General features: G+C 40.1%; 1 pseudogene; it reads right to left on the minus strand.

Moving 5' to 3' along the window:
* Positions 1 to 16,964: 16,964 nt before the first annotated feature.
* Positions 16,965 to 20,215, minus strand: LOC149220423 (pentatricopeptide repeat-containing protein At3g12770 pseudogene; annotated as a pseudogene).
* Positions 20,216 to 22,411: the final 2,196 nt, after the last annotated feature.

A 22,411-nucleotide genomic window follows, 5' to 3' on the forward strand; every position in this document is an offset into this window, starting at 1 on the left:
CTTGCATGGTTGTAATCAATCTCATTGATGTGGATTTCAGCTTTCCACACAATATTCTAGGCTCTCCAACTTCATCCAAGCATTCAATGGTATTTTCAAAACATTCCACCTTGGTATGGTGCACATATAGCTAGTCCATACCCAAAAATGCACGATATGTTCCCAATGGTAGCAGATTGATGTTGTCCACCGTTGGCATCCCATTTATAGTTCAATTGGGAAAGCCTTCACTCAATGCTCAAATTTTATTTTTGTCCCTGTGGCCAATTAGGCTAGCTAAGACTCATCGTGTAATTCCTTCTTAATGTACATTTTGCAACAACTGTGGGGCTAATGTAACTAAAATTTGAACCTGGGTCAATCAAAATCAAAATGCTTTGGTCATGGAGTGTAACGTCCCTTTCTATAACTGCGACCTGATGATCAACTTGATGATTATCCATTGTTGTGTAGATTCTAGGTATAATTTGAGTTATGTCCTTAATTGTTTTGACCTCCTATGCGTTGTACAGTCTTAGACAAGTGTGCTTGTGTTGTGGGTAATCCTTCCTCAAGTGATTTCCTCCACAAGTCCAAGACTTGTATGGATCCTTCTCATAACCCTTGACTTCTTCTTGAGCTAAACAGCTTCTGCTGATAGCGTTGGATCTCTGTTGATTTTCTTGGTTAACATGTATCACACTTGCTCCTTTAGCTGTATGTTTCTTTTTTCCTTTAAATTTGGCATTGCCTTTGGATTTCCAATTGGATTTAAGGTCAGGCCTATGCTTGGACTACTCCTAATAATGTTTCAGATTTTGGACTGCATCCTCCAATGTTTTGGGCTCGTCGAACTCAATCTTATCCTTGAAATATTTTCTTTCTCCTCTTTAAGATAAGGAACATACCTTAACAACTCCAAAAATTTGGTGGCATATTCATCATCTATCATATGGCCCAATTTAAGCTCATAAAATTCCTTCGCGTTGCTGTCGAATTATTTCTCGAATAGATACTTGTTCCTAAAATAATCCTCGAACTCCCTCCGAGACATGTTCTCTTCTCTGATTCCCTTTACATTCTTTAGGTTTTCCCAACAGATATCTTATTTTCTTTTCAATGCATAGGTGGTTACCTTTGCTTTCATGTTCTCAAAATAGTTGTGGATCATGAAAAAATTTATGGGCTAATATTCGTAGGTGGGCTAATTTTCCATGATTTTTCCACAAAAAATATTCACCAATTTCTATTTTTAATAAAAATGATTTGCCCAAATTTTACAATATAAAATTATTTTACCTTAAAAATCGCCAACATTATATAGAGACTATATATAAAATCATTATAAATTTAAATAATTTTACAAATATGTCAATAAACATTTTATAGTTTGCATATTAGAGACTAATGATATTCACCAATGTTTTTAAACTTTAAGATAATTTTCCATCCTTAGAACTTTCCCTATTGTGAATTCTGAAGAATTTCTTCATTTTACAGTGGTCAATCTTTTGTCTTTTCATATTTCTTCATTTCTCCATCAAATGTGGGTGGTTTTTCCTTTTTAAATTCCTTTGGCATATGGTCCCTTTCTCTCCTTCCCTAATGATGATGATGTTGCCTCCTAGTAGTAGAACTATAATATCTACTAGGGTGATGCCCATAAGTGCTAGTGCCCATAAGTATTAGTTCTTCTCTCTAGGGTACTCGACGGTGCATTTCCTCTCACTGTGTCTTCACTTTCCTATCAGTGCCTCTTCTTTGACATGCTACCACTTGCCCTATTTTTTCTCTCTTCTGGTTCCAAAGGGCTCTGCCTGTCTCTATAACTAGCCCCCAAATCATACTATCTTTGTCTATGTAAGTAAAAAAGGCTTTGCAATATGGTTGCATTTACTTCAGCTTGCATTTATTGAGCCCTTACTAGCCTTTCATTATCAGTCTTACAATTCCTAATCTTGGCCCTTGCGTTCTTCAAGGTACCCATTAAGTCAGGAAAGTTTGCCCCTCCCCCTTGGTTAACTGATTTTTTTCTTCATATCCATGTTGTGATTGGTTAGAACTATATTGCACCATTCTTGTCCTCATCTCTTTAATCCTTAGTGTCTTCTTGTCTTATGTGTTGTCACGCTCACACACACATAACTATTAGATTTAAACAAAATTCCAATACATAATAGATGTTATCTCCTTGACTTGTTGGAAGTTTGTTGGTGCAAGGTTAACTTAACAATGCATTATAAGTTAGCACATCAATAATAATAAAATCATATCAATTGTTAGTACCATGCTACATAATTAAATCACAAGGTAAGCATGGAATCAATCAATCACAAGCTGACTTTTAACACATAAACACTTGTTTTATCCATGTTCTAAAATTCAATATGAAACCTCTTTGCTATGCTAACTTTGTAACATAGTACCAACTTATTTTCAAGGGCCTAGAAAGATCCTTGTTGTTAAGTCCAAGTGTTGAAACTGGATGCTCTGATACCACTCTGTAACACACCCTCTCTTAACCCCAGCCTAGAACATAGGATAAAAGGAGGTGGCTACTATGCAAACCCAAGATCCAATAGTGTTATGGAAATGGGGTTTAAAATTTTTGATCTTTTCCAACTTCCTCAAATTTAAACTTCAAGTGGATAACATTGTTGTGATTGTCTCATCGAGACGATTTCAATGATATAAGATTTGGCCTGATCCGACCTCTGAATCGAAAGATATGACCATTTAAATTTTAGCAAATTAGTAGCGTCGTGTAATCAATCTACCATGTTGTTGTCTCGGTCAGCCTCCTCACCGCCACCTGGAAATGTTGTATTAGTTGTCGTCCACATAATAACCTGCCTCATACGGAGCTCCCATCTCAAAAGGAAACTTCTCGAAGAAAATAACCTCGAAGGAGTGAGAGGAGAGAAGCTACGATAACTTTCGAGATCCAAGATTCCAAGATCTCCGAGAAAACCCATCTCAAACAAAACTCCATCTTGGAAGAAATTCTCAAATGAAACTCTGCGGCCGAAACTCACCTTGGAGAAAAATCACCTAAGAGGAAACCCTTCTCGGAAAAAACCATCTCGGGAGAAACTATCTCGGAGCAAACACACGTTCGGTCCCACTCTTGTCATGTCATTCGAAGGGAAACTTTCTTAGTGAAAACCCTCCTAAGAGGAAAGCCTTTCTCAGCAAAAACCTTTCTTAGCGACAAACTCCTTCTCGGGGAAAATTATATCAGATGAAACTTTGATCTCGTAGAAAACTGTCTCGGGAGAAACTTTGAGAGACTATGTTCTGACTCGTTGAGCCCGAGATCTTGCCAGCAAATGACGGATGGAGCGTCTGTTAAGAGATGGGAATACTCTTCGTTATAGATATTTAACAATTCAAAATGTGGAGACGCAATTGGAAGTACTACAAGTGACGAGAACCATTTTTCATCTTGAGACAAACTCTCGAAGGAAACTTCCTGACCAAAACAATCTTGAAAGATTGAGGGGAGTGACACTGCCAAGACTTGCAAGATTCAAGATTATGAGATTCTAAGTCTCGATCACAAGGAAAGGTCGTAAGAACTGGAGTCATAAAAATGTTGAGGGCTAATAATAGAGGAATCACACCTATATGAGGTATTCATTGTGTTTTTAGAGACTTGGACTCTGTCTCGGCCGTGATTGTTTCGTAATAATTGTGCTTGGCACCAAAACTTGGCCCGTCGCCCTTAAAGTCTCTGTAAAGTTCCCCCTAGAGTTATCCCTCTTGTGCTTTCAATAAGACTTGGTTTGGCCCATTTGAACTCTATACATACATATAATGAAATGAAACTTCGGAGCCAATTCTTTAGACGGTGGAATAAATAGAATAGGGACTTGTCCATTCATGTCAATTGGGGCCCTTGAGCAATTTTCAACTCAAAAAAACTCAGAGGGTACCGAGATTCTTGAGTTGATAATAATTGACAAAATCAAACCCATCTAAACTCATAGATCTCCTAGTCCCTTGGGCTAATCATAAACATACAATAAATTCATGTAAGCAACAAGAAGCCATACGATGCTCAAAATTCCCTACAAGAAATTAACATTCCATAGATAAATAGAAAACCTCATGCCTTATTCGATTCACAGGCTTAAACAACACACTTGAGCATTATATTAACATCATTACAGGCTTGTAACCAGTACAAAATTTATATAATTGATGAATGCAAAAACCAACACTCCTAAACATTAGCATGACATTATCCTATTGTAAATAACAGAGGTAGTATAGTAATCACAAGCACAAACATAAGGTGATACTTATCTTATTCAAGTTCTGGGAATTGGGAGTGGGATTCTAACTCTCCACCTAACCATATACAAGCTACAACCATTATTACTTGTAGTTGTCACTCCCGAGCTAGATTCTGAAGCTTGAGGTGGAGTGCTTTCAAAGGACTTTTAACCAACAAAACAACTAAAACAAGATGTCACAAGGCCACACCGCCTTCATCCACCAACTACACACATTATCATTTGAACAATCCAGACCTATTCACATTCATGTCAGAATACCACCATGCAGAGAACTTCAACTCCCTTTCAGGAAAAGAGAGTCTACAATAAGGAAGGTTCATCATTGGATAAGTTGTTGATGGGTAAAGAATTCACTCTCTGGGTGGTTCATCAGCAAGTCAAGCACAAAAGCTTCAGCACCAAGGAAACTCCTAGTGGTTCTTCAACCCTCACAAGCACCTAAGTGACTTTCCCCATTCTAACATGTTCATTAGTCCACAAGCTTCCAAAGGGTTCTTCAACCCTACACGCAAGGTATTGCTCTGATCTATGAATCTTATAGATGTATTAAAAGAATCACATGTGAAAATTGCAGCTTAACTATAGAAATTTAATGCGCACATGAGAGAAGAAGAAGAAACACATAAAAGCATAAAAGAAGAAGACAACAAGACTTGATAACGGAGTTCATCCAACTTGGACTACGTCTCCAGGCCCTGCTTGATCAATGGGGAGGCCTTCATTCATTAAATGGCATCAGAAAGAGAAATACAATCATCAGTCACAAAAGGGAGTTTTATAATTCTGCCTCCATCAAGCTCTGTGGCTCTGCAGCTCTGCGGCGCTCTGGCTTTCAAGCTCTCTGGCTTTTACGCTTCTCTGGGGGACTTCTCGACTGTCTCTCGCTCTACGACTTTGCCGCTCTATCTCTCCCGAGGAATCCCCCCTGCGGCTATGCCTGTATCATGTTTTTATAACAAGTTTTTTTTCTATTACAAGTGCGCTGAAATCAGAGGTTTGTTTGGTTAAAATAAAAGTCGTTGAATGCAAGAATCAACTAGCGCAACAAAACCCAAAAATGGCCTTTTTTTGTTTAAAGCGATCATCCATAGAAACACTGAAAAATCCATCCACAAGGCTTAAAAACCAGACTTCAAAATATATTAAATTGGCCCTATTTTCCTATCGGGTTCGTGCTTATTGCAAATCGCTATCGCAACGGCCTCGGGGGTCTTTCCTTTGGTTACACCGATTGCCGATACGCCGATCCGACAATCCACCAATCGCCGATACACCGATTCGCCGATCGCCAATACGTCGATCCACCAATCGCCGATACGCCAATCCGTCGATCAAATCTAGACCGTAGATCTCTTTTCCGATCCGATGGCTGAGATTGCCCGTCACGGATCACTATCGCATATCGCTTTCACTGTGGCCAGGGGGTTCTTCCCTTGTCATACATCGACGCCGATCGCCGATGCCGATCACCGATATCGCAATCTCAAGTCAGCTCTACCCGGGTCCTAATATCGCGTGCCTGCCTTCCTCTGACCCGATATATCGGAAATCGCTGATCGGGGGTTCTCAAGGCCCGACCTTAAGTCCACCCTTTTGACTCCTCCGATTGCGATTTCCTTTAAGGCCTTAAGCCCATTTTCATATGATTTTGCCTCCTTTTCAAAGGACAAAGGCAATCTGCTTTCTGCGATAACTTCTTCATCCGAACTCGGATTGGAATGTCATTCGCACCATTGGAATCAGGGCTACGAGCACTTCGATCTGATGCCAAGATACTTGCATTTTTACCACTTTAAATTTTGAGTTTTTCCATGCCATTGTGTCTGAAGATCCACCTGGATCAATCCTCCTCATTGAGGAGCTTTTGGACTACCAAAAGCTTTTTACACTTAGCACGTTGTCTCAATCCACACTTTCAATCTCCTGCACGTGACACTAGTACATATTTTACAATCATGCACATCACACATGACTCAACAACCCCTCCTTGCCAAGGGTTCATAACACACACTCATTGGCCAAGGATTACATAAAAAGTGATCAATGCCTCAAATACTAATAAGGAAAGGCCAAAATATCATCATTGCATCTTTGAAGTGATGGGAAACACACCATCATTTTTTTTACATTTACTTGCAACGCATGATTTACAATGGTGGCCATAACAAGCTACTACCCCTAAAAAAACCAGCTTAATAAAGCAGACCACCGTGAATGGGGTGGATTAATTTGTTGAACATGTTCACCTTTCGACTCCTCTAGCGATGTTTCCATAACATGGAGTATCAGGCACATGGTTTGTTGGTGTCTCTCTTTGTTGCAATGGCTACAACGATTCTTTCTCCTCCAAAATTTCGGGGCTGCCTTGGGGTGCTTTCCCCTAGTGTTCCTTCAATAAGTGTTCATGGAGCCTTCACTATCGCTGGACTGTGAGGAAGGGATTTCGTCTCCTGTCGTTGGTTAGTTAATAGCTATATTGGAGCTTTCCTCCAACTCCTTTTTGGTGTATCCAAGTCCTACATGGCGCGGCAATTCCTGGACTTTGATGGGGTTTATGATGCCTTGGCCTTTGATGCCGAGGCCCTTTCCTTGATATCCCATTTCCTTCATTAGTTTGGATCCAATCCCTGTAGTATGTTTTTCAAAGGCAGCGAAATCATCATCATGAAAATCGTATGAAATTGGAGCATCGATTTTTACCTCCAGATGGCTACGTCGCGGCTTTTCCAAGGCCGTGTCCTTGGCCTACAACTGGCGTAATAATCTTTTGTTTTCTTCCCTTGCCTCCTATATAAGCCTCCTTAGCTCCGCATTCTCTACTTGGGCGTGGTGGTTGATCTCCTTAAGTTCTAGGAGTCCTGCTGTAGGGAGTGCCCTCCTCGTTGTATCGGTTGAAATCCTTGATTCAGTGTCAGAATCAGATCCCAAATCTACAGGTCCTCCTGTCGCGATCCCAAAGGCTGCAAACTTCGTTTCGTCGCCGGAGTCAGACCCCAAGTCAATGGACCTACCTTGTGCAAATCTTGTAGCTGTGACCTTCTCATCTTCGTCTGACTCAGAATCTGGGCTTTGCTGCATGGTGGCGACGACCTTCTGCTTCCCCTTTCTGTCATTCCTCTCGGGTCTCAGCTCAGTGTGCAGCTTCTAGCAATTCTCTTCGTCATGCCCCTCTTTCTCACAATGTGTGCTCCCCTTCTCTTGGTTGTCGCGACTCTCTTTGAGTGGTCATCTTGTCCATGTGTTCCCTTGCTTTCCAAATGAATGGCCTTTACACTGGCCGAGTCAATGGTAGTAGGTTCAAACAATAATAATGAATGCCTGATGTAACTATGTAGTGATCCAATGTACTTAGTTACTACTTCAGGTGTATTAAGTGCAATACCCAAATTAAGTGCTTGCTTACTAAATTCCTCTGTAAAACTCTGAACATCCTGACCTTTGCCTTGCCTTAGATACTACCAATTCATTAAAGCTTTTTGCTTGTATCCCAAGGGATAAAATTGTTCCTTTAACACAGAAATAAAATCAGGCCATGAAGAAAAGAGGTTACCCACATTCTTACTGCTCTGCAATTTGCTCTCCCACCAAACGAGAATGGTGTTGCTCAGCCGTAGAGAGGCTAGCTGAATCTTTGCCTCATCCTCCACGATTTGTTGAATCCTGCAGTAGACTTCAATCTGCGTAATCCAATTATTAAGCTTCTCTGCGTTACTTTCACCATTAAACATGGGAAGATCAAATTTAACATCTAATTTAAAGAAGGGTTTCTTAGATGCATCCCTGGGATTTCTGTGATTACGATGATGGGAGGAAAAAGAACTTTCACTCGTGGAAGGAGAAGGAAGTGGATCTCCTCCATCATCTCCGTGTACCGAACCTTGTCCTTCAAGAGTTCTTTTCTCCGCACTTTCAAGTTTTTCAAGTCTTGAGAACAACTTCTCAACACGATTTGCCATTGTATAGAAGGTCTTATGGAAGTTTACTTCCTCTTCAAGACGAGCCTCATCTTCTGCCATGTCTTTCCTTTGATGTGCACGCCCCACTTCGGGATCGAAAGGCTCTAATTCCCCTTCGCCTCTTTGGAGCCTGTCTCTTGTTAGCATACAAACATGCAATTCACATCTAAAAAGACCTACTCTGATACCACCTGATCGAGGAATATTTTGCTTATAGATGTATTAAAAGAATCACATGTAAAAATTGCAGCTTAACCACAGAAATTTAATGCACACATGAGAGAAGAAGAAGAAACACATAAAAGCATGAGAGAAGAAGGCAACAAGACTTGATAACGGAGTTCATCCAACTTGGACTACGTCTCCGGGCCCTGCTCGAACAATGGGGAGGCCTTCATTCATTAAATGGCATCAGAAAGAGAGATACAATCATCAGTCACAAAAGGGAGTTTTGTAATTCTGCCTCCATTAATCTCTGGGGCTCTGCGGTGCCCTGGCTTTCAAGCTCTTTGGCTTTTACGCTTCTCTAGGGGACTTCTGTTGGGTCCCTATAATACTAGTGATTACCCCATTACTATTGTAGTTATACCCCTTATTTATATTGTTGTGCCACTATTACCCCCATGTTGTTATTTCTGTGCCCCATAGAATCCCTCTATTGTTATTTTTGTGGCTTTATATTATTATTGTTAGGTCGGCTGGATTATATTGTGACTCCTTAGACTCCTATATATAGAAAGGAGGTTTTGTCATTTGTATAATCCAAGAATTGTTCATTTATGTAATGTAAAGGAGGTTGCCCCCTCAAAGAGGCTGAATTCTAAGGCGTTGATCTATCTTTTCTATCTTTTCTTGAGCTGGTTTCATAACAACTTCTCGGCTCCGTCTCTCACTCTACGGCTCTGGCGCTCTGTCTATCCCGAGGAATCCCCCCCTGCGGCTCTGCCTGTATCGTGTTTTTATAACACGTTTTTTGTTGTTACAAGCGCGCTGAAATCAGAGGTCTGTTTGGTTATAATAGAAGTCGTTGAATGGAAGGATCGGCTAGCGCAACAAAACCCAAAAATGGCCTTTTTTGTTTAAAGTGATCATCCACAGAAATACTGAAAAATCCATCCACAAGGCTTAAAATCATGACTTCAAAATATATTAAATCGACCCTATTTGCCTGTCAGCTCCGCGCTTATTGCAAATCGCTATTGCAACAGCCCTGGGGGTCTTTCCTTTGGTTACACCGATCACCGATACGCCGATCCGCCGATTCTCCAATCGCCGATATGCTGATCCGACGATCACCGATATGCTGATCTGCCGATCAAACCTAGACCGTAGATCTCTTTTCCCATCCAACGACTGAGATTGCACATTGCTGATCTCTATCGCATATCGCATTCGTTATGGCCCGAGGGTTCTCCCCTTGTCATACGCCGACACCGATCGCTAATGCCGATTGTCGATATCGCAATCACAAGTCGGCTCTGCCCGGGTCCTGATATCGCGTGTCTGCGTTCCTCCGACCCGATATATCGGAGATCGCTGATCGGGGGTTCTAAAGGCCCGACCTTAAGTTCGCCCTTTTGACTCCTCTGATTGTGATTTCCCTTAAGAAGGCCTTAAGCCCATTTTCATAAGATTTTGCCTCTTTTTCAAAGGACAAAGGCAATGTGCTTTCTGCAATAACTTCTTCATCTGGACTCGAATTGGAGTGTCGTTCACACCGTTGGAATCAGAGCGACGAGCATTTCAAACTGAAGCCAAGATACTTGCCTTTCTGCCACTTTAAATTTTGAGTTTTTCCATGCCATTGTGTCTGAAGATCCACTTGGATCATGCTCTCTATGATATTTATGCCTAGCAAGCCGCTAAGAAGGTTCTTCAGAGGGTTTTAAAAAAAAAATCTAGCACTTAACAACAACAATTCTATATGTTGTCTTCTCTGCACTCTTTCACATCAATTTTTGAGATGCTCCTTTCATGTGCTCTTCCACAACTTCTACGTACAAGGAAGTTCATTTCCCCTGTGTATGTATATGTGTGTGCCCTAGAGAGAGATAGTGCATGTACCAATGGGTGAAAGTTTGAATGTCCTCCTTCCTCTTTTCTAACAAATTAATTGCCCTCCTCTCCACGATTGCACAACAGTCAACCAAAACGACAACGTAGTGCTTGCCCCTCCATAAATTTTGTCCTTTTGTTGCTTATGTTGGATTTCAAAAGACACCAAGGCCTGTCCTTCCTCTTTCAGTGAATTTATGGCATAGTCAGCTTACTCAACAAACTAGGACTGATATTAAAACAACAATTTCCTCAAGCAATCTCCTTCATCACGCAATGGAATTTGTGTCCCTCTCTCAGCCATTTTAAAATAATTACAATATTTACGAGAGAAACATTTAGGTGATGTCACATCCACACCACTAACCACTGACCACTTTGAGAGGCACCATCAAATAACGTTATAGGGAGGTCATTGTTCAGTAATATGGGGGGTTTCCACTCTTAACTGTTTAGACCTATCTCTAAATGGATACTCCTTGAAGAATGCAACCACTTTATGATGCAGGAGCATTCAACTCAACAATTTAATTGTATTCTAGTAGACATAGGGGGTCTTGTATTTTCAAGGAAGTTGGATTCCTATGTATGTAATCATTAATGTTTAAGTGATTAGAATATGAATTAATTAGATGTTGTGAGGATGTTTGTAAATGCTCTCGAATGAAGGAGAACATGAGTGGTTAATAATGACGAGAGAGTTAGAAGTCAATTATAACTCTTAAGGTAGTTTCATGATTCGAGGAACTAGAGAGGATTCTTAGGGATTAACTAGAGTTAAAAGTGGACTTAGAGGATATTTAGGATTTAGTTCAGCAGATTAAGGATCTAAACCAAGAAATTGGTTATGGAGTCCTATGTATAAATGTAAGCCTAAAAGGCATAGAAAGGGGTTAGCTGGGTCAATTAACTAGGAGTTAGATAGGTTTGACTGTAAGCCTACGGGCAAGAGAAGAAAGACCATTGATATTGAAAATCAGGTCGAGGAAGAAATTCTTGTGTAATACTTGTTTATTAATATAGACAACTCAATTTTGAGTTCAAGTGATGTGCACTGTGTAATTGTACTATAGCCTGTGTATGAACTTGGGAATTTTGTGTAACGTAGGTTGCAGGTGTGCAGAATTGGAGGAGATAGTACTCAGAGGAGTGTTGTGACAATCAGATAAGTGTTAAGATCTGATTCATAAATCAAAGTTCAAGAAGGAACACAGCAGAGGAGCTGAGATCAAATCCAGATCTAGTGAAGGTCGGAAGGAAAATACACAAGTAGAAGCCGAAGGGGCGATTACACAGTCAGAGATAAAGGAGCGTGACAGAGCATAAGAGAATCGGAAGTAGATCTGAGTTGTCGGATCTATAGATCAACAGATCTAACGGTCATCGGGTGATGAAGGTACGCAGGAGTTAGTGCACGATCAAGTGGTTTTGTAAGCGGAAATTGTTTATTGAGTAGACATAAAGTGGTAAGTGGTAAAAAGGAATGGTCACCTGATTCCATTCAGCGAAGGACACATAGCAAACGGTGGAGAGAGAAAAACCGCCTTATCGGGCAGGTAAGAACTCTACCCAATATCGTTGATAGTTGTTGGATCTAGCAGGAGTAATCTGATGGTAGTGATTGGCCAAACAAGTTGGACGCATAAAGTTGATCAGGCAAGGTTTCGTTCGTTGGATTAGAAAGGAAATCGACGACAAAGATTAAAGCCGATGAGGTTCGGGTGAAGAGACATATCCGATGAGTAATCAACTCCGGTTAAGTTTATTTGAGTTCCAAAGGACGAATGGAGATCATGCAATAGCCGTTGATCTGATGGAATGAAATCAACAGTGAACATTGAACGCAATAGGGGAAGCATCGAAGAATGTGCAAAGGCTGTGTATTGGCGAAAAAGGTAAGGTTTACATGCGGTTTACGTTTATTTCTATTATAAGCGTTATAATAGAAATAAAGAGGAAAGGTATTAAACTTTGATAAGAGAGGTTTCATAAAAAGTGTAAGTCCGCATAAAAGTTAAATTAAGGAGCCTTGAACCTTATAAGTGAAATTTTCATATGAAAAGGAATATGAAGAATTCCTAGGATGTGTACATGACAGGTACATAGAGTGACATGCAATGTTATTTGCATAGTGTGGGTGTAGCGGCTTAGGTCGCATAAGTGTGGTGTATGTAGCTCAAGTTGGCATCACTTTAGCTGCAATTTGAGACAGATTGCAGGACTTGCCTTCAAAGATGACCTTATTACACATGTTCTAGAGGCCCCATGTAACAAAAATGGGAAGGGTTTTTTTTTTAAAGCCTAAAAGTTCAAGCATTCCTCATAAGAATTAGAGCTTCCAAAATTTGAAATTCTAGAAACAGATACCACATTCTCCCAAAGCTCTTTTGTTATCCTGCAATGAATGGAGAGGTGATCTATACTTTCCTCTATAGACTAGCCCAGACAACAAGTATTTGGCCCATTGAAACCCCTTTTCTGCAAGTTTTCCCAAATCAAGGTTTCACTTTAAAGAACCAACCATAAAAAAGTCATAAGCTTGAGAGGAAGGTTCCACTTCCAAATCTTGGATGTCCACCATTTTGAAATTAGAGTACACAAAGAAGATGATATAGCCTCATAAGAAGAATTGGCCTCCACTTTCCTTGACCCTGATTCTTTGTTCCACGCCCATACTAGCTTGTCCTCTTCCTGTGAGAGAAAACCCCCACTTTTAGAGAGATTTTCCAAAAAATGATCCCATTCTGAAGCAAGCGCTCCCTGCAATTTTATATCTCTTAACCTAAGCCATTATCCTTGAGAGTTGTTGAAAGGGAAGAAACTATTTTCTTGGGCCAAAAGATATAAGCCTTTGGCATTAAAGAGAGCTACCAAAGAATGAGAGAGAGTAGAAGGATAAGATCCCCCAGAAAAGGATCTTTGTTGAGCTTGACTTGACATCCATTCCCTACCTTCCACACAAGACATTTGAAAATCCAATTGAAGGATGACATCAATCCCCTCCATACCAGGGAACATGTATGCACCGGTTTCAAAACGAAGTCGAATCTAATCCACTAAGGAGGGATTTTTTATATACTTATCCTTTGTCAGTTGACTCCATAGCCCATTATCGACCAAAGCCCCCTCTGGATTCTTTAGTGTTAAAGCTTAACCAAACCTGATTTTTTAAGCCCCATCCCCATGCTTTTGGGATTCAATAGAGATTCCCAACTATCAAGATGAAATTTTTCCTTTTTCTTCTTACCCGACCATAAAAAGCTAAACATTCTTAATCTAATTTTGTTTAGGATGAAGGAAGGAACTTTTACCAGACTCATTTAATGGATACTTTCCAGAACTGATTTGACGAGAACCAAGTGTCCTTTTAAGGACAACCACCTGAAGCACCAACACCCAATTTTTTGTTCCACTTTCCTGACCAGCCATAGCCAGTCCTCTTTCCTATAATAGTTCAACTTTAACTAGAACCCTAGATATTTTAGACCCAAGTCCAAATCGTCCACTTTACAAGGGCATAAATTCATTATCTATGTCAAGATCGAGGCTTCAATATTATGCCGAAGAAATATAGATTTCCTGCTACTGGCATCCATTCTTGTTGTGGTGCAAAAGGTAATGATTACTCTATTATAGGCTTGTCATTCTTCCACCATTCCTTCCCCCATAATAAGCACATCGTCTACAAAAAGCGAGTAATTATCTAGGAGGGTGATACTTTAACTCCTTTTATCATACCTTCCCTTTTTTCCTTGAGAATCATTCTGCCAAGGCCTTCAACGATTAACATAAATAGAAGCGGGGACAGTGGACCTCAGGCCTCTTGAGCTATGAAAAAACATATGTTAGAGAACCACTGATTGTCACGCAAAATTCGCTGAAGAGACACAGGTCATGATCCAGTTGGTGATAGAATAGCCCAGTCCTATTTGGATAAGAAGAAGTCTGAGAAAATCCAAGTTTACATTGTCATAGGCTTTGACCATGTCCATTTTAAAAATTAAAGCTTTTAGCTTTTTATCCTTAATAGACTGCAAGGATTCCTGGGCAATCCCAATTGCCTCGTGAATTTGCCTAGCGGGAAGGAATCCAAATTACTCTAAAGAGATGACTTCAACCAATTTCTCCTTTAATCGACTAGCAATAGTTTTTGAAGTGATTTTATATACCAAAGTGCATAGAGAAATAGATCCGAAGAAGTCAAAAAGACATAGCATTAGACGATTTTGGAATAAGAGTTAAGTAGGTGGCATTTATCTAGCTACTGACGCTTCCCTTGATTCTAGATTCCTCCATTGCTTTAAGCAGTTTTCCTCCTATTAGATCAAAGAAATGGGAGAAGAATTTAGTCGTCCACCCATTAGGTGCAAGGCTTTTCTCTCTGACACAACCCTTTAAAATTTCTTCTAACTCCTTTGGAAAGACTTGTCTTCCAATGAATTTTGCTCCCTCCTTAGAAGAAAAACAGGGGAAATTCTAAAGGACCTGCATCTGTTCCAATAAATTATTTGAAGCGGGTTGCTTGAACTGAGGAGAAATGGGTCCACAACGACCCTTTTAAGGCCAGCTTGAGAAAACATTACGATTCAATTCTCATCTCGAATCTCCCATATGGCGTTGTCGACCCTTCGAAAGCTAACATATTCTATGGAAAAACTTAGTATTTCTATCTCCACATGAAATCCACTTCACCCACTTTTGATCCTCCAGGATTCTTCTTTTATCCTTAAAATTTGATGTTTCCTCGACTCCAGATTACATAAATGGTTTTTGATCTCAGTCAAAAAGGAATTTTTAATGGAGTGGCTGAAATGGCTATATTCTTGTTAAATGGTTCCTAAATTTGCATTCAATTATCTTTTCTTCTCATTTTCCCATCCAATTACTAACTTTCTTAACTGATTCGGTTTAAAAGAGAGCTTGTCAATATCAGATTGACAGTTAGGCTCTCCTAGATTGCTCCAGCAACTTCTGATTGAAGAAGTGCATTTATGTTGGTTGAAGAACTGCATTTAAAGTTGTCATAGTTGTTAAGAAGCCATGCTTATAACCAGTGGGAGGTTTGATCATACAATGATTATCTAGATCATAAAGTGATCACCTACATTCCAACTAGGTGATGTTTAGCAAATGTTATACATGTTAAGTCATATTACCTAGGGAAATCCCATTAAGGTAAAGTGCACTATCACAACACATTCTCCAACCACATCAACATCACAAGAGAAGAGGACAATAGAAAATGTAACTCATCCAATCATCAAGCATGTCCCCAAAACACGTCCAATGAAAGAGGGTCATGTACACTACCCCTCCTAGTGACACAAATAATACAACATAATTATGCAAAAGTCACTAGGAAACTCCAAAAATTATGAAACATCTACCACCTAACACCATCCTCCACCTCTGAAGGGGATAGAACTATTATTCAAGAACAAAATGTAGCGCATCCAAGATAAACTGGTATACCAAAACCACACCATAATGAGATAGCATGCTCCATAATCATCAAAGGTGCAACCATGGGGTGATCAACAAGGCAAGCACATGTGAGAAAAGACCATTGCCAAGTCAACAAACACCATCATCCAACCAAGGAGAAGCCAGACTCACTGAAACCAAGAACATCCATCAAATGATCCAATGCCATGAAGAGAAAGGGCTCTATGAAGATGTATCCCCTCAAGTTGTTCCAATGCTCCAAGAAACCAGCTAAAAATCTCCATCAGTGTGATAAAAATCAGTGTGAAAATCCATACAATATGAGGTGTAACACACATAATCTCCAACCTATAGCCTTGTCCTTGAGAAACAAGCTACTCAAGATAACAACCTTCAACAAAGCTGTAGAACACCTCCATTGGCTGAACTTAACAATGACTTCCACCCAACTTCAAGCTACAACATGACAAGAAGAAACAAGAACATGGTGATTCAGAAATGAGGGCATGCCCATTAAATAAGAACATGGGTAATCACCATCTGCAGTTAGGTTTCTTCACGTTTAATATTGTATAATACCTCTTCCATAACTTTTCTAAGGAAATGCTAGCCAGCCAGATTCACCAAAAATAAGCGTCATTTCTGAATTTACTCAAAAAATTAATCTGAGATGATTCTGGCCCCTTCCATGGACCTACAGTTTAGGTCAATCTCCAATTTGTGTACTGGGAATAATTCCACAGTTCTGCTAATACTGACAAGTTGACAACATTCACAACCAGGTACATTTGTTAACCAGAGGAGAGTTGTAATAACAGCAATGCAACTGCAAATAGATGCTCCAATGGCAAATGAACCTCCCAAATAGTAAGAACTTACAGATCTCATAAATAACATGCTTGAGAAGTTTGTCTAATGAATTTGGACTTACTCTGGCCTCTAGACCACAAGGCAAATGCCAACTCCAAAAATATTGTCAGCTCATTGTATTTGACAAATATTAATAGCTTTGCATTGCATAAATAAAATCTGTCATGCATAGCTTCTCTTCAAATCTTCTACACAGCCTTAAATAACTATGCCCGAAATACCGTCTAGGTCAGTATCATCTGACCACATGATGTGTCACCATTGTCATACCACCCAACAACACTGCATTATGCAAATTGCTGGCAATATTATACTTAATGTAACCCCTATTCGACATTTTTTGTAAAATTGTGGCCGATATGAAGAAATGAGTCAGGTAAAAATTCAATCTGTCTTATGAAAATGTCACTAACTATCCAGGTTTTTTTTTTTGTTATGTATGCACCCTAGATACACCGAACAGAAACTGATGCACATCAAATCTTTTACTAATCCCCTCTGGTTTTTCCTTTGTCCATCTTGTTCTGTCAAACACATGGTCGTCACAAAAGGCAAGTAATTGCTTATGCTTGCAGTCATGCGCAGTTTTGGATGAGATGATATTTCAATTAGAGTTACAATAATCAGTGCAAGAACAGAATCCATTCGAGAAACAATGAGATGATATTTCAATTAGCGTTACAATAATCAGTGCAAGAACAGAATCCATTCGAGAAACAATGGAAACAGTTTGCATCTCTCACAACAATTCCCTTCCTGGTGATCATCGGAATGAGCTTTGTGGAACTGTGGCAGTGCCCACAGACACGAAGGTTTTTGGTAATCTGGATAGCTAATCTAGGCATCTGTTGATAACCAAAAGCAATGGCAAGCTTCTCGCTGTGGCCATAGAATATTTGCGCCTTCTCTTAGTCATCGTGGTCATAAAGTATTTGCGCCTTCTCCTAGTCATCTACCTCCTCAAACACAAAATTTGTGTCGACCACATACCCAACGTCCTCCATTTGCCCAGCCAAGATGTCTAGCACTGCATAAATTTTCTCTGAATGTGGATGAGATCTGTCCCCTGCTATGAATTCATGTACTCTGTTCTTGATGGTGATCCAGCTGATTCCTCGTTTTTTCTTCACTCTGCTTTTCATCATTTTTCTCACCTTTGCTACACCATCCCACCTGTTATTGATAGCATAGATGTTTGATAGCAGAACATGATATCCGGGAGTTTCAGGGTCTAGCTCAAAAAGACGCTCTGCCACATATTCTCCTAGCTCTATATTGCCATGAATTCGGCAAACACCAAGCAAGACCCCCACTCACCAGCATCAGGTTCTAATGGCATCATTTTGATAAGTTCATGTGCTTCATCTAGATGCTCTGCACGGCTAAGAAGGTCAACCATGCAGGAACAGTGTTCCAGCTCAGGTTTGATATGATAAACTCGAGTCATCTGATTAAAGCATTTCCAGCCTTCATCAACCAGGCCTGCATGGCTGCACGCGGACAAAACAGAAATGAAGGTAACATGGACTGGCTTCAATCCTTCTTGCTGCATTTGGTAAAAGAGTTTGCGAGCATCCGTGCCATGCCCATGCATTCCATAGCCTGAAATTATGGTATTCCATACAACCACATCTCTTTTAGACATTTGGTCAAACACACGCTGTGCAATGTCGACACTTCCACATTTGCAATACATGTCAATGAGAACACTCATCACAAAGGCATCTGGCTCCAGCCCAGATTTAATTATATATTCATGTATCTCCTTGCTTTGTTGAATAGTTCCTAGGGAAACACATGCAGGAAGAACACTCGCAATGGTGTTGGAATCAGGCATAAGGCCCGCTAGTTGCATTTGACGGAAGAGTCTCAAGGCTTCATTAGGATGGCCATTTTGAGCATTCCCAACAATCATGGCATTCCAAGAAATCAAATCCCTCTGAAACATCTGATCAAACAACTGGCGTGCAACCTCTACGCTCCCACATTTGGCATACATCTTTACAAGGGCACTTTCTACAAAACCATTGGATGCAAATTCACTTTTGATTATGTAACCATGGATTCCTTTCCCATTTCGAATAGAACCTGAGTGGGAACATGCCTGAAGGACGCTTACAATAGTGAAGGAGTCAGGTTTCAAACCCGCTACTTGCATCTGGGAAAAGAGCTCAAACACCTCATTAAAATACAGATTATTTTCATACCCTGCAATCATTGCATTCCATGAGATGACATCTCTTCCGGGCACTTTATCAAACAAGTGGCGTGCAGAAGTAACCTTCTCGCATTTGTTGTACATATCTATGAGGGAACTCCCCACAAGAAGATCACACTCAAATCCATTTTTGACTATGTAACCATGAAGCTCCTTTCCCTATCGCAGAGCTGCTAAATCAGAGCGGACACGGACAACACTCACAACAGTGACCGAGTCAGGTTTCTCACCTGATAGTTGCATCCGAGAGAAGAGTCTCAACGCTTCATCACCAAGCCCACTTCGAACATAGCTCGCAATCATTGCATTCCATGAAATCAGATTTCTTCGAGGCATTTTGTCAAACCGTTGGCGAACAATTCCCACATTACCAGATTTTGCAATTTGCATACATAATCAAAAGGCTGCTATCTAAATAATCATCTGCCTCAATCCCACTTCTGATTATGTGATTGTGAATCCCCTGCCCATTTCCAGATCTGACAAGCTGGTACACGCCTTAAGTACAGAAGTAAAAGTAAATTTATCCGGCTGTACGCCAGCCTGCTGCATTTGACGATAAAATATCAATGCCTCTTCAAAACTTCCATGCGTGACACAAGCTCTGATACTGGAATTCCACAGAAAAATATTTGGACTTGCTATTTCGCAAAAAACAAGACGGGCATCCGCAAGGCTTCCACACTTGGAATACATATCCACAGTTCTGGTAGCTAAGAACATATTTTGCTGAAACCCATTTGCGAGCATGTGGGCATGGACTTTCTGACTCTGCCAAGGCCTTTGCAGAGCCACATGCATCCAGCAGTGAAGCGTGCATGGTGTCATCGATCGCAATGCCTCGTTCATCCATGACTTGCAAATAGCCCAAGGCCTCCTTCAGTTGGCCTTCCTTGCAGGGCGAATTGAACTCTGCGTTCATGGTAGAAATGCGTTTTTTATGTGGATTTTTCTGGTGTTTAAGGCTAGGTTCGGATTTAAGAGCATTCCTTATTATTCTGTTTGCCTCTGCATTCCCACTGCTTCGCTGTTTGAATTGGGTTTTGGTTTTCAATTGCGGTTTGCTTTTGATTGGGAACGACGGTGCTGGTAGCAATGCCAAAGTAGCCATAGCCATTAATGTCTCCTCTAAAAGAGGACATACTTGGTTGCCCTAAGCTCTGAGTGACATTGAGTCATCTCATCTAAAAAGGGCGGCTCAATACCTAACGAAGGCATCTCATCCCTGAAAATGACTCCACACAAATTAGCAAACGGGCATTTTCGATCCATTCATATCACGGCAAACACACAAATTAGCAAACGGGCATTTTCGATCCATTCATATCACGGCAAACATTATGGAAGGCCTTCGGACTCCTAATCTTTCTTGACAATCCATTCCTCCCTGCCTACCTTCACAAAGTTAATGTACCAATAATGTTTTAATAAAGTCAAAACCCATTCCTCCCTGCCTACCTTCACAAAGTTAATGTACCAATAATGTTTTAATAAAGTCAAAACCAATTCGTCTAGGTTTATAATCCACTTGTTTGGATGAAAATATCTCGTACAATTTGACTCTTACTTTTAATTTTAATGGCAGCATCGCTGAATACTATTTTTGGTTTCGCTCAAGGCGTATATATTTCAAATTAAGGTGGAAGTAAGTTGGTTGACTCTTTTTATAAGATTAATTAGACGAGCGGGATGATGCACACGGAATATTTCATTTCAATTTTAATGGGAGCGTTGCTGAACACTATTAACTTTTACTTCCAATTTTAATGGCAGCATTGCTGAACATTATTTTTGGTTTCCTGAAGGCGTATATATTTCAAATTAAGGTGGAAGTAAGTTGGTTGACTCTTTTTATAAATTAATTAGACGAGTGGGATGATGTGCACGGACCAGCATGAGGGGACTGGGAAAAATTTCTGAATTCAGGTTTTTGTAAAGATAAAATGTGAACAGAATTGAAAAGAAAGAAATGTAGCTCTCAGGTGTGGCCTGCACCTGGAGACTACACTCACACAACTTGAGAGATCACTCTCGTCCACTCTATTCCACAATCAATCAAAGATTACATCATTAAATACAATACTAGGAAATAGGAAGTTGCACCCAAACCCCATAACTATAGGAACTAATCCTAAACTAGGGAGAACGTTACAACAATGTAACCATTTTCTCCATTAATACAAAAATAATATTAATTATTATTAACTCCCCCCCTTAATGGAGAAAGGGTTCTCCTGGACTCCTAGCATTTTTCTAAACAATTCAAATTTCACTCGTGCAAGAGGCTTTGTAAAAATATCAGCCACATTGTCACAAGTTTTACAATATTCAACAGCAATTTCTTTAGACTGTATTTTCTCTCTAACAAAATGGAACTGAGTGTCTATATGTTTGGTGTTTTTGTGAAACACTAGATTGTATGCTAATTTAATGGTGCTCTGCTTGTCGCTTTTGATAGAAGTGGGTTGCTTCTGTTCTTTCCCTGCATCTTTGAGAAGCCTTCTCAACCAGATCGCTTCACACGTTCCTGCACACAATGCTTGATACTCAGCTTCACATGACGACAGAGCTACAGTGCTCTGTTTCTTGCTGCTCCAAGCTATGACCCCGGAACCTATGTTGAATGCATAACCTGTGATGTACCTCCGATCATCCAGGTTACCTGCCCAGTCTGAGTCTGAAAAACCTGCTAGAGTAACATCAGATACATCAGTGTATAAAATACCAAAATGAACAGTACCACAAAGATACCTCAACACGCTTTTTGCTGCTGTCCAGTGACTTTCACGCGGTTTTGACATGAATTGGCTCAACACACTAACTGAGTATGCCAAATCGGGTCTGGTTGTTGTAAGATATATAAGGTTGCCAACCAGCTGTCTGTACATTGTGGCATCTACCTCCTTAGTGCCATCGTCACTGCTCAATTTCAAATTCTGCTGCAAAGGTGTCGCTGTTGTTCTACACTGATCCATACCAAACTTTTCCAACAGATTTTTAGCATACTTCCCTTGGGTAAGAAAAGTTTGCCCAGTATCTCTGAATACTTCTAATCCCAGACAATAGTGAAGGCTTCCGAGATCTTTCATTTCAAAAACTTGTGCCATAAGCCTTTTGATTCCTTTGATTAAATCATCTGCATTCCCTGTTATAATCATGTCATCCGCATACAAAGAAATCAAAATAATATGCCCCTGATTATTGTACTTGGTATACAAATTTGGGTCATTTAAGCTTCTATGGAAACCATACTCTATAAAGAAAGAATCAACCTTTTCGTACCAAGACTTGGGTGCTTGCTTTAAACCATATAAAGCCTTTTTCAATCTGCAAACAAAATGTTCCTGCCCCTGCTTTACATATCCTTCTGGCTGTACTAAGTAAATTTCTTCTTTTAAATCACCATTTAAAAATGCAGATTTAACATCAAGCTGGTGTAATTCCCAATTACATTTAGTAGCTAAAGCAATAAGCATTCTAATTGTATTTAGCTTTGCTACATGTGCAAAAGTATCATCAAAATCTATACCTTCCTTCTGTGAATATCCTTTTGCAACCAACCTAGCTTTTAACTTATCTATACTTCC

The sequence above is a fragment of the Pinus tabuliformis genome, chromosome Q (assembly GCF_031772625.1).
Source record: "Pinus tabuliformis cultivar Carrire ecotype Pingquan chromosome Q, CPIR1, whole genome shotgun sequence".
NCBI lineage: Eukaryota > Viridiplantae > Streptophyta > Pinopsida > Pinales > Pinaceae > Pinus > Pinus tabuliformis.